This window comes from Suricata suricatta, chromosome 9 (genome assembly GCF_006229205.1).
Source record: "Suricata suricatta isolate VVHF042 chromosome 9, meerkat_22Aug2017_6uvM2_HiC, whole genome shotgun sequence".
Lineage (NCBI taxonomy): Eukaryota > Metazoa > Chordata > Mammalia > Carnivora > Herpestidae > Suricata > Suricata suricatta.
In genome coordinates this window covers 69763043-69773796 of record NC_043708.1, presented here as the reverse complement: position 1 = coordinate 69773796, position 10754 = coordinate 69763043, and the positions used below count along the sequence as shown (strand labels likewise).

At 49.3% G+C, this 10754-nt stretch overlaps 2 long non-coding RNA genes across 8 annotated transcripts in view; one reads left to right on the top strand and one right to left on the bottom strand.

Moving 5' to 3' along the window:
- Positions 1-995: 995 nt before the first annotated feature.
- Positions 996-4531, bottom strand: LOC115302828. Its single transcript, XR_003913658.1, has 3 exons — positions 4434-4531; positions 2848-2996; positions 996-2293 (listed from the first exon to the last, which is right to left on the bottom strand). It is a non-coding gene; the product is annotated as an uncharacterized LOC115302828 (long non-coding RNA).
- The window catches only part of LOC115302826, a 19417-nt gene continuing 12431 nt past the window's right edge, over positions 3769-10754 (top strand). For 4 of the 7 annotated variants that reach the window (XR_003913653.1, XR_003913655.1, XR_003913652.1 and 1 more), the window contains exon 1: positions 4664-5594. This is a non-coding gene — a long non-coding RNA (uncharacterized LOC115302826). Of the gene's footprint in view, positions 4032-4663; positions 5595-10754 lie in introns of those variants that run through there. The other 3 variants (XR_003913657.1, XR_003913656.1, XR_003913654.1) reach the window with 3 other exon arrangements.

The window sequence follows — 10754 nt, the reverse complement described above, 5'->3', positions numbered from 1 at the left end:
TGAGAGACATCCAGATGACAGAAAATTAGGAACTTAACCTAATGGAGGTAGAGGAAACCCAGGGCTCCTCTTCAGTCCTTGGTGCTGGTATTAAATTATGATTGATAACTTCATCTTCCCTATCTGTGGCTTGGGCAGGAATAATGCTTGCCTCCAGCAAGTTTCCAAAGAATGGAAGAGCCAAAGAAGAAAGAGAAAGAACAGAGGTGAAAGACCTAATGGGTATTCCCCGTCCCATTTTGCGTCCTCCACCTAGATGCCTTTACACATAGGGCCATCACCAACCATATCTCCCTCTTCTTTGCTGCTAATGGTGGGAAGTTTAGAGAGAGGCTGTCAAGCAGAGTGATGGTTCTAGAAGACAATATACAGTTTATCGGTATTGAATTTTGTAGCTCACCTCTGCCGCTACCATTGTAGGGAGCCGGCCAGGCTTGGCAATGTTATTTGATAATAGAATAATCATCATATATATCACAGCTCTGGAGAGCTTCTGCTACTGACAGTGGCTTGGTGCCTGGGTGTTAGGTAAAACAGGTTCCAAAAGGGAAAGTGAACCGGGTTGAAATCCTTGACCCTGGAGAGCTAGACTTTGGCCTCTGTCACTGACCACTAAGGGGGTAATTTAACAAAGATGCCACCCAATAAAAGCAGCCCCAAAATGCTTTCTTTAAAAAATGTGTCCTATGAGAACATCTAGGTTTACCTCTAGCTTTCTCGTTGGGTAATTGACTCTACTTTGCCCTCCCTGAATTAGATGGTTCCTCAGCTGGAGATGTAGCTAGCAGGGGGACAGTGGGTCACACTCAAGTGGCTCTGTCAGCACCAAAGGGCTATCTTGTCAGAAACATGGAAAGGGAGGAGATGGAGTCAGCAGGTGTGTTCATAGACTTTTAGAGCTCCAAAGAAAGGACCTCATCATTCCTGGATATATATTTTTTTAATGTTTATTCATGTATTTTGAGAGAGAGTGCATGTGCCACCCAGGTGCCCCATTCCTGGATATTTGGATGTAAATCTCTTTAGCAGATCAAACTTGCATTTCACAGCTATTCTCTCTTTAAAATAGGGGTGGTGAGTTATCTTATGAAGAGACTCATCAGTCTTGAGAAGTGGTTGGGGCCAGGGTTGGGGGTGCAGGTTACATACTGGGAGGGCAGGTGTGAAGTGGGATGCATTTCACATAATAGGACCTAGAAGCAAAAACAATTTAGTAATGTTCTTAAACACTTGAAATAAGCTGGACTCCACCTTTCTCTATTGTTTCCAGTTCCCTTAAGAAAAGAGGGGCTCATACTATAGCAGGAGGGTGGATGTTCAGAATCTCAAGGAGGCTGTGGGTCCTGGCAGGTCTCTGAAGCTGGCTCCAGGGTCTCCTCACTAATGAGTCATGTGTCCCTGTAGCTTAAAAGACAGCCCACCCTCTTAAAGACTCTGGTGAAGAGGTTAAGTGACCTCAGGGACTCCAGATGCCAAAGTAGGAAGGAGAGGCAAAAGGAAGGTTGCTAAGAATACAGTAGGAGATGTCTCAGAAGGCAGTTGGGGTTTCTTGACCGGATAAGGTAAAGGTTGTGAGGGAGTAGAATCTTTGGGTTGAAAGCAATAGTATATAGGATAGAGGGGAGGGGGCAGGGAGGAGCAGGGACAGGGCACCCTAGAAGACAAGATCTGAATCCAGGGTATCAGGAGCACTTGGGAGCTTTTGTAAAACACAAACTCCTGCCCCCATCCCCACTTCTGCAGAAAGATAGGTTAGACTCTCCAGAGGCAGGGAAATGATGCAGGGTTCCAAAGGTGGGGGTAAAGAGAGTGGGCAGTGGGGGGAAAGACTAGGCCCGCGCCTTAGTCAGCAGAGGGAAGGAATCTGGGTGAAACTCTTTAAGAGCATTTGTAACTGATAAATCCCATGTTGGCCTAGTCCTGGAGTTTTAAGTCCTCGCCTATTCTAAAGGTCAGGAAATTCTGGTCCTGTCAGTGCTGTCACCTAGTGGCTCTGTGATCTTGGGCAAATCACTTCACCTTTCTGAGTCTTTTGCTTCTGTAAAATTAAGGAATGGTTGCTAAGGTCTCTTTCCAGCTCTGAAAGTATAAGTCTGTGGTGCTAAAGATTGTTAAGGCTTCTCCATCATGAGCTGGTGTATTACATTCAGAAGACCAGAGCCTAGGTGCTCTTTCTTTTATGTGGACTGTTGGGATTCAGCTGACCTGGGACCAGCTTGTCTGTCTGCCAGCTTCCAGGCAAGAGCCATGCCTGATTACTTGATAGAGTTTTCCTCAAAGTGGAGCACTGCTTCTGTGTGAAAGAATTAATTAAATTAGAAAATATAAAATGAGGGTTCCATGGCCCAATGAGTTTGAGTATCTGAGTTAAACACATTTAACATTTTCTTTTTTGCAGGACTTCTCAGAGCATCAACAAACCAATATACATTTTGAATCTCTTAAAGGGGGAATAAACAGAATTTCCCAAACAAGTTTGATCATGGGATCTACTTTTCTAAGGAGCAGCCCATCAGATTAGTGTTTCATAGAGCACCCCTAGAAAGAAGTTTCCCTATACTGGCATCTCTCTTTAATAACAGCAGCAACTCCAACTTAGATGGTCCTTACTCACTTTTCCCCAAATTCTTGACCTTCAGGATGGGAAGGAGTGTTTCCACTCTTCCTACCCTGGAGTCCCAAAGGCAGGCAGTCTTTTGTCACAGTCTCCCTAGCACAGCCTTGCAGGCAGTGCCAATGATTTTGCTAATTGCTATTGAATTCCTATTGAATTGACACCCCTCACAGTTCCCCATATCAGTCCCCCATGCCTCCCTGCAGCAGATGCTCGCCGATTGCCCCTTTTACCTTAATATCTGAGAGAGAGAGAGACAGAGAGAGACAGACAAGTCAACAGGGGCTCCTCTGAGCCCAGAGCTTCCTCTTGGTGACTTGGTCTGAGGATCACTGTGGCTGACAGGTAGTAGCTGTTGATTTTCTGGTTTGGGGTTAATTTTCTATAAGAGACAGGAAGAAAGCTGCTGGAGCCCCTCACTTTAGGAATTATACTTCCTGGATGGGAGGTAAGCTTGATGAGAGCAATTGGCTCTGTCTTATTTTGGCAGGAAAAGGGGGCTGCTCTCTCTTGGACTCAGTTTTTACACCCCATATTCCATGTTCATGTCTCATCACTCTGCCCTCTTTTTCCTTCATCCTTCCTTTGGGTTCTTTTCATCTTCCCCCTGCTCTTCTAAGCAGACTGGGTCTTTTTCCTCTTCCCCCCAACCCAACCTCCCAATCCCCTCTTCACCCCTCCTCTGCCCTCCCAGCCTGGCAGCCTGCCCTGTAGGAATGTTAATTAGCATTCACGATTTAATTAATTCAGTAGCTAATTAATGATTGGGGGGTGGAGAGCTGGGGTGCAGGGGAGCTGGGGGCTGGAGGTGGCAAGGAGAAAGCGCGGAAGCTGCAGAAGGCATCGCAGATGGTTGTGTAGTGGCTGGCACAGTGCCCACCGTCATGGATGCAAACACGCACACACACGTGTACACACACACACACACACACCAAAAAAAGGAAAGGGTGATAGAGGAATAAAATCAAAAGCAGGGAGAGAAGGGCACAGGGGCCCTGGGAACTGGGGGTGGGGAAGGCTCTAGATCTATTTGAATCTGCTCCGGAAGTGGAAGAGGAGAAAAAAAAAAAAAAAGGAAACCACCACAGGCGCAGAGAGAAGAGAGCTCTCCCGATACCCCACCCCACCCCCACCCCACCCCAGCCACCCCTCCTCCCTGGCATGGGATTCATGGGCACCAGCTGAGGACAGGGTCCCCTCCCTCTGCTTGCCATAAATATTGGCACCGAGGACCAAGACTCAGAAGGACAGGGCATTCCCAAAGAAAAAAAATTTTTTTTAAGTTGCTTTTTAAAATATATATGTATATATATTTTTAAAACATCGCACCCGTTTTGGTATGAGGGCGAAGGCGAGTGAAAGAAGGTGGCCGAGCCAGGAAGAGAGAGCACAGATGGCTTGGTGGTGGTATGGTGTGGTGAGTTGTGGGAAGGAGGAGAGGGGCAGAGGTTGGGGGTGGGCAGAATGAGGACCCTGTTTTTTTTGGTTTGCTGTGGGTGAAGGAGGGAGAGAGAAAGAGAGAAAGGGGGTGGGGAGAGAAGCGAGACAGATGGCAGAGTGGAGAGGCGGCAGCCACTGCCGGCACTGCCCAGCCTGGGCGGACCCAGCTCCCCCCCACCTACCGCCAGCTTTCCAAATGCCACCCTTCCCCCATCCTCCCCTCCCCATCCCCCCAGCTTGGCACTGATCTCAGAGAGAGGGAGGGAGGCTGGGCAAAGAGCATCTGTTCCCTCCATTCTCCCAGCTCTATCGGCTGCCAACCTAGGGCTATCGTCTGCCTCCATCACCCCTCCGCCCGCCTGCCCACCCACCTACCCACCCAATCCCAAACGGGTGCTGGATCAGGTGCCGAATCTGGCTGCCTCCTCGGGTATACCCATCACTTTGCATTGCTGTGTGTCTGCCACCGCTGCCTGGCACTCATGGGGCCGGGTGTGTGTGTGTGTGTGTGTGTGTGTGTGTGTGTGTGTGTGTGTGTGCGCGCGCGCGCATGTACATGTACGCATAAGCGCGTGCTGTATGTGAGCCTCCTGGGCATGGGTGGGGGTTGGCACTGCGGTTGCCAATCTAGTGTCCAACCAGAAGGATGGGGATAAAGCGAAGGGAGGGCAGAGGTTTGAGGCCTGGGAGGGCAGAAGAGGGTGCATGAGTTGCTTCATGCTGCCGGCTTACAGGCATTGGCACTGCAGCTGCCATCCTTGTGCCCGCGGAGATGGGAGGAAGCGAATGGGGAGGGGGCAGCGGCAGGAGTCCTGGTGCTCTGAGAGGGAGACTTGGTACCTGGGAGCCATTGGCATCGTACCCATCAGGCTGGTGCCCTGAGCTGGGGCAGTGGGAACAGGGGTCCCAGGAGGCAGAGAGGAGGGGCAGAGGCATGTTAATGACGTGTCTGTCCCTCTGGAGCTCAGCTCTAAGGAACGGTTGGACTATGAGGTAGTTAGTCCTTTTCTAGTCTGGGAAAGTAAAGTGATGGAAAGAGTAGCCAGGGAAGTGCCAAGAAAGTGTCTAAGAGCCAGGAGGAGGGATTGTGCCACTGCTTCCTGGGGGAGCGCCTCAGGGCTGGCAGTCTGGCCCTTTGTGAAAAGCACAGGGATGTGGGCGTGAGGCAATGGGTGCTGGCACTGTCCAAGGAGCGTGGCACAGGCTCTGGCATTGTGTGGAATGCAGGAGGGTAACAGTGCCTCTTGCCAGTCTGGTTGAGAAGGTTGCTGTGCCAGGAATAAGAAAGGAGGTGAGATGTTGGGTGTGTGTGTGTGTGTGAGTTGTTTGGGAGAACAGACGTTTTTCTGCCAGGACCTCCTTCCTGTACCCTCATAGGCATGGGGAGTGGAGCAACAGACGGAGAGAGGCTTGAGGACACAAAGGAGGAAGCGCGCCATTGCCAAGACCCCAAGGAAGAAGGACGGAGAGCGCTGGCAGTCCTGTCTGGCCCCCAGCCAGTTTCCTGCTGAAGATGGCCAAATCCTCTTGCCTGGTCTGTGTATGTCACTGTGCGAGCGTGGTGGGAGTGGGGGGAGGGCTTGCTTGCTGAGCTGGGATCTAGAATGGGAAGGGCACCTTTCTGTAGATCCCATTTGGACTTTCCACTCTAACAAGTGAGGTATCTGATTTTCTCCCTGGTCCCTTCCTCTCCTCCCCCTCCCTCCACTCCGCCCCTCTTTCATCTCTCTATCACCATCTGGGTCCTACTGCTTGGCACCCAACCAACTAGATGCCGCCACGCTTGGCAGTGCTGCACTGGCACGTGAACAGTGTCTCAGATCCTGGCACTGCGGCAAACCCAACACCGCCAAACAATGCTCACGACCGCCACTTGGCGGCAGAGAGGGAGGGGGCGGCACACATGGGCATGCCGGGTGTCAGGCGGAGCTCTGCTGGGGAGTGGCACGAGAGGGCACCGTCAACAGCTTGCTGCATCAGTACTCACCAGCCACCCCCAGCTAGAACCCACTTCCCTCCTACCTTACTGCCCCCCAAGAAAGGGATTTAACTGCTACCACACTCAGTGTTTGAGTAGCTCTTTCAAGGGTAGCTGGAGCACAAAGGGACAAGGGTATAGGCGAAAAACCAAATCCAAGGCTCCAGGCCAATGGCCTGTACACTTCTCTGGGCAGTGAAGACTGAGAAAGTACTAGCAGGGAAAATGAAAGCTACAGAGAGGACAGCCAACTATGTTGTCACAAAGCTGGTGCCAGAAGAGATTGGAAGAAACATGGGAAGGAGGGACTCTGAGATGGTTTGTGCCTATATATGTTTTGTCTGCCCTATGCCTTGTGATCAGCTGAGCTGTAGTTGAGATGAACCAGTTCTCCCTCGTTAAAAGGCTATTCAGTAATAGTCCCAGAAAAATGAAGAAGTGCTCTAGGCCTAAAAAGATAGGTAAGTATAAGGGAAACAAAGGCACCCAGAGCCTTGTTCTTCCAGAAAGAGTGTTGGGGAGATGTAGTGTTTAAGAATTTCTCAGTGGCACCCCAGTTAGGCAGAATTGGATAAATGTCTGTCTTTGAAATTTGCTCCTGAAAGAGAACTCACAGATCAACATGAGCCTCATAGAGAGGAAGGTTCCTAGAAGGAGCATCCGCAGCATCTGTGGTGACACAGACCAGCCCTATGCCTCCAGAGGCAGTGCCATTAAACTGGACCTTGGGCCTCCATCTGGAAGAACTTTTAGTAGTCTGGGCTTTCCTTGCTTGCTGGGTAGCTGGAGGCTGTGGATTAGTAACTCGGAAGATCTTCAAGTAGGAGATTTGGCTCTGGGTGATGTTGGGGGAGGCTGGGTGGCTCCAGTGGAGGATAAAAAGCCTACCCGGACGGAAATCAAACCATTGCCGTGTTGGACTGAACTGCTTAGGGTTGGGGTGGGGGAGAGGGAGTTCTGGTTTCAGCATCTCTGGAAGTGGATGCCAGCTTCAGAAGAAGGGAGGTGGTTTCCCCAGCAGAGGAAAAAGCAGGGAGACACCCAGCCAAGTGGGTGAGTGATTGATGTTTCTTTTCTCCTGTTCAAGAACAGCCTGTTGGCAGAAGACACAGATTTCCCAGATGTTGGAGGTGGGGGTGATGGCAGGATAATGAAGAAAACAATTCTGAGGTGATGTTAGGCCTCTGGTGGGAGCCCCTGGTGTGGCACAGTTGGGCCCTAGGTGCTGGAGACTTGCAGGCAGGTCATAGATGTATATGGGCTGAGCAGCCCAAATCAGGGGTTCTTAAACTAATCTGAAAAGAGATCAGGAATGTGCATTTTAAGCCAGCACGGGTGACCATGATGCACGTGGACAGAACTTGGAGAAACTGTTCTGAGAGACAGCAGTCACCTTGTAGGACAGTTACTCTAGATTGGATTTTTCTAGGCTTTTTACATCTTCTTCCTCCCCAGCCACAGCATGTGTTGATGTCGCCATACATGGGATATGTGTGTTGTGGGATGTGTGTAAATGTGTATTGGGTAGGAGCCGCAGGAGGAATAGGACAGATTGTGAGGTCAAATCAGGCAGGTTTAGCTGGTCAGAACAGTGCTTCTCCCTGGCAGTAGTCTTCATAGAAGACTCTCTTAGCACTTTCAAATTCTGATGGTAGGCTGCCCTGTGTGTCTGAAGCTTTACCGCTGAGAATCACCAGGTTAGGAGCATGGCCGGAAGATGGCTCTCTGTGGTCCAGCAAGATTTGTGTGGATTCTATGCTCAGTACAGCATGAGTCCTAATTACACCACTTCTTGGAGACAGATCTGGGTCATGGGTAGTGGAAGGAGGGGTCAACGGAGTACAGGGCCTAGCCTACCATGGATACTTGGCAAGATGCTGACGGTACTGTTGTTTGGGCACTGGGAATGAGCACAGTGTGGGTCATTCTTCAAGTCCAGATGAAAAGACATGGTACATGGTTGGGTATCAGGGAAGAACTGTGGATGTGGGGCATGCTGAGCTCCTACTGATTACCTGTTTTGGTGTTTTAGCCATTGTTTGTGTAACAGTGTTTGTATGCTTGGGTAGGATTAAGAGTTAACCCCAGAAGGGCGCGTGGGTGGCTCAGTTGGTGGAGCATCTGACTTTTTTTTTTTTTAAGTTTATTTATTTATTTGGAGAGGGAGAGGGAGAGAGAACATAAGTGAGGGAAGGGGCAGAGAGAGGGAGTGACAGAATCCAAAGCAGGCTCCATGCCATCAGTGTTAAGCCTAATATGGGGCTCAAACTGACAAACTGTGAGCTCACGACCTGAGGCGAGATCAAGAGTTGGAAGTTAACTGACTGAGCCAGCCAGGTGTAGAGATTACTTAAAAGGAAAAAAAAGTCAATCCCAGGTCACCATTCCCCCATCACGTTTCTTCTGGTCCACATAAGCAGGTCCGGCCTGCTTCCCCATAATTTTCTAGCCAGACAGCTCTCTGTGGCTGGAGAGCTACAGGAAACACCAGGCTCAGACTACTGACAGGGAGTAATGTCACTTATCCCTTATCTGTCCTTTGTGTGGAAGGTTGTCTGAATCGTCTGTATGAAGGAGAACGACAGGGTGGGTCCTCACCCAATTTTATGTTCTTCCTGTAAAGTATAGCCTTGCCTGGGAGGCTTTCCCTGGGGATCACTTCCCATTGCTCCCCAAACTTGACTTGCATCACGGTCTTCTATGAATGTCCTCTATCGCACTTTTTCATCTGCCCTTGTCACAGTGTATCTAAGCTATAATCCTGCAGGCTGGGTCTGTAGCCCTTCTTATTGTAGCAAAGGTTTCCTTGGGATTTGGGGCATTTCTTCCTTTGTCCTAAATGACATCCTCATGGCTTACCAGTTTCTCACTAGCTGCTCCCAGCTGGTGGTTTGAGCTTTGCACCCCAGCCTAGAGAGAAAGGTTCCACTGTGAATATCTTTCCTATAACATGGGGTCCCAACCCGTTTATTCCTGTGTTTCATATGAGTTTTCCCGAAGTTTCCTCCTGATTTCTCTTCTACCTCTCCCCTCCCTAGTGTCACAGTGCACAGAAATTTAAGGTACTTTCCCCATGGATTATAACACTTGGTCACCCTTTCTGACGCTGGTTACATTTCCCCTAACTATCCATAAGCTTTTCGAACTTACTGTTTTATGTAAAGAAAATGAGTATATCCTGGAGGGTAGTTCTACTCATGCAAAGTGTAGGTGATAGGTCTGGGGGCATGTCCTTTGTGCCTCTGTGTCCATTGGTCCCCTCCTTGCAGGCACATGTCTATCTCTGTAGCTCTCTCTATGGTTCTGCTGCAGTTTCTGATGGTGTGTGTGTGTGTTCCATTGGTGCAGTTATATGCACAGAGTTCTGTATTTCAGTGCAAGTTTATATATATATTTCTATTGGATGGGAAAATGTGTCTTAAAACAGTCAGGCTGGTGAAGATATGAGGAACTCGTGATCTGATCGATAAGCCCTGAAAGTGGCTAAGGAACAAATAGAATTAAGTAGATGGGTGCTACCATGGCTGGTTCTTGTGCACTCTTCTGTAAGTACACTCCAGGGGCTAGAGAGTTGGGGAAAGAAGGGTTTCTTTTAGTGGTCCTTATTGCAGACTCTGCCCCATTCAGCTGCTGCAGCTTCAGATTTTCCTTACATTCTTGCAGAAGACTTTTGAGTTTTGTTCCTAGTTGAGAATAGGGTACCTTAAGCCATCCCACAATGATTCTGGTTTAGAGCAAAAGCAGCCAAGCTTGTTTCCACCTGCTGTCTGCTGGCAGTAAGTAGGATGGACCAAAATTTGGATGCCTTAAGACCCATGTATGTCAGACCCTAAGCCTTTGCCCCAGGCCAAGGGAGACCAGTCCTAGGAGCCATGGATTCAAGCTCACTTTAAGGTTGTTGGGGTGGAGCATATACTATAATATAGGTGTTGATGTGCCAGGTGCTTGAGTTGGGTCTGCTACTTCCCAGGAGAAGCAACACGGTTTACCTTGGGTGACCTGGTGTTTGCCTCTATCGTTCTGCATAGGGCCTAATGACTTCTGTCAGCCTGAGTGGCCCACTGTGCATTTCTGAAGCTCCTTTGGACTTCTGGTCTGAGAATGGGGTTAGGGAGGAATGCTTCCAGGCACTGGGAACATGGAATGGCGAGGAACCAAACTCCACTGTCAGCCAGGCTCTTTTGTCTCTCAAAACTGCAGGGTTCCTGGGGTGCCTGAGTGGCTCAGTCGGTTAAGCCTCCGACTTCGGCTCAGGTCAGATCTCACGTTCGTGGGTTCAAGCCCCACATCAGGCTCTGTGCTGACAGCTAGCTCAGAGCCTGGAGCCTGCTTCCAGTTCTGTGTCTCCTTCTCTCTCTGCCCCTCCCCCTCTCATGCTCTGTCTCTCCCTGTATCAAAAATAAAATAAAATATTAAAAAAAAAATTTTTTTTTAACTGCAGGGTTCCTGGTTAGGACAATCGCTTAGAGTCAGTTCCTATCTTCTGCTATGCATGTACATTGTCTCCAGACCAGGGTATCCAGCTGTAAGGGAGTATGTTCAAGGGCAAGAGGAGGAGGAGGGATTTCTGGCTGTCTTAACTCCCACTAGAAATATACAGTTCAAACTAAAGCCAACCTGTCCTGGTTGTGAGCTCGTAAAATACATGATACCACACCCCTAATCATCCCATACCAGGTGTTTGCCATGGTTTTCTTTAAAATGTTTCTTCTGTTCCTCTTT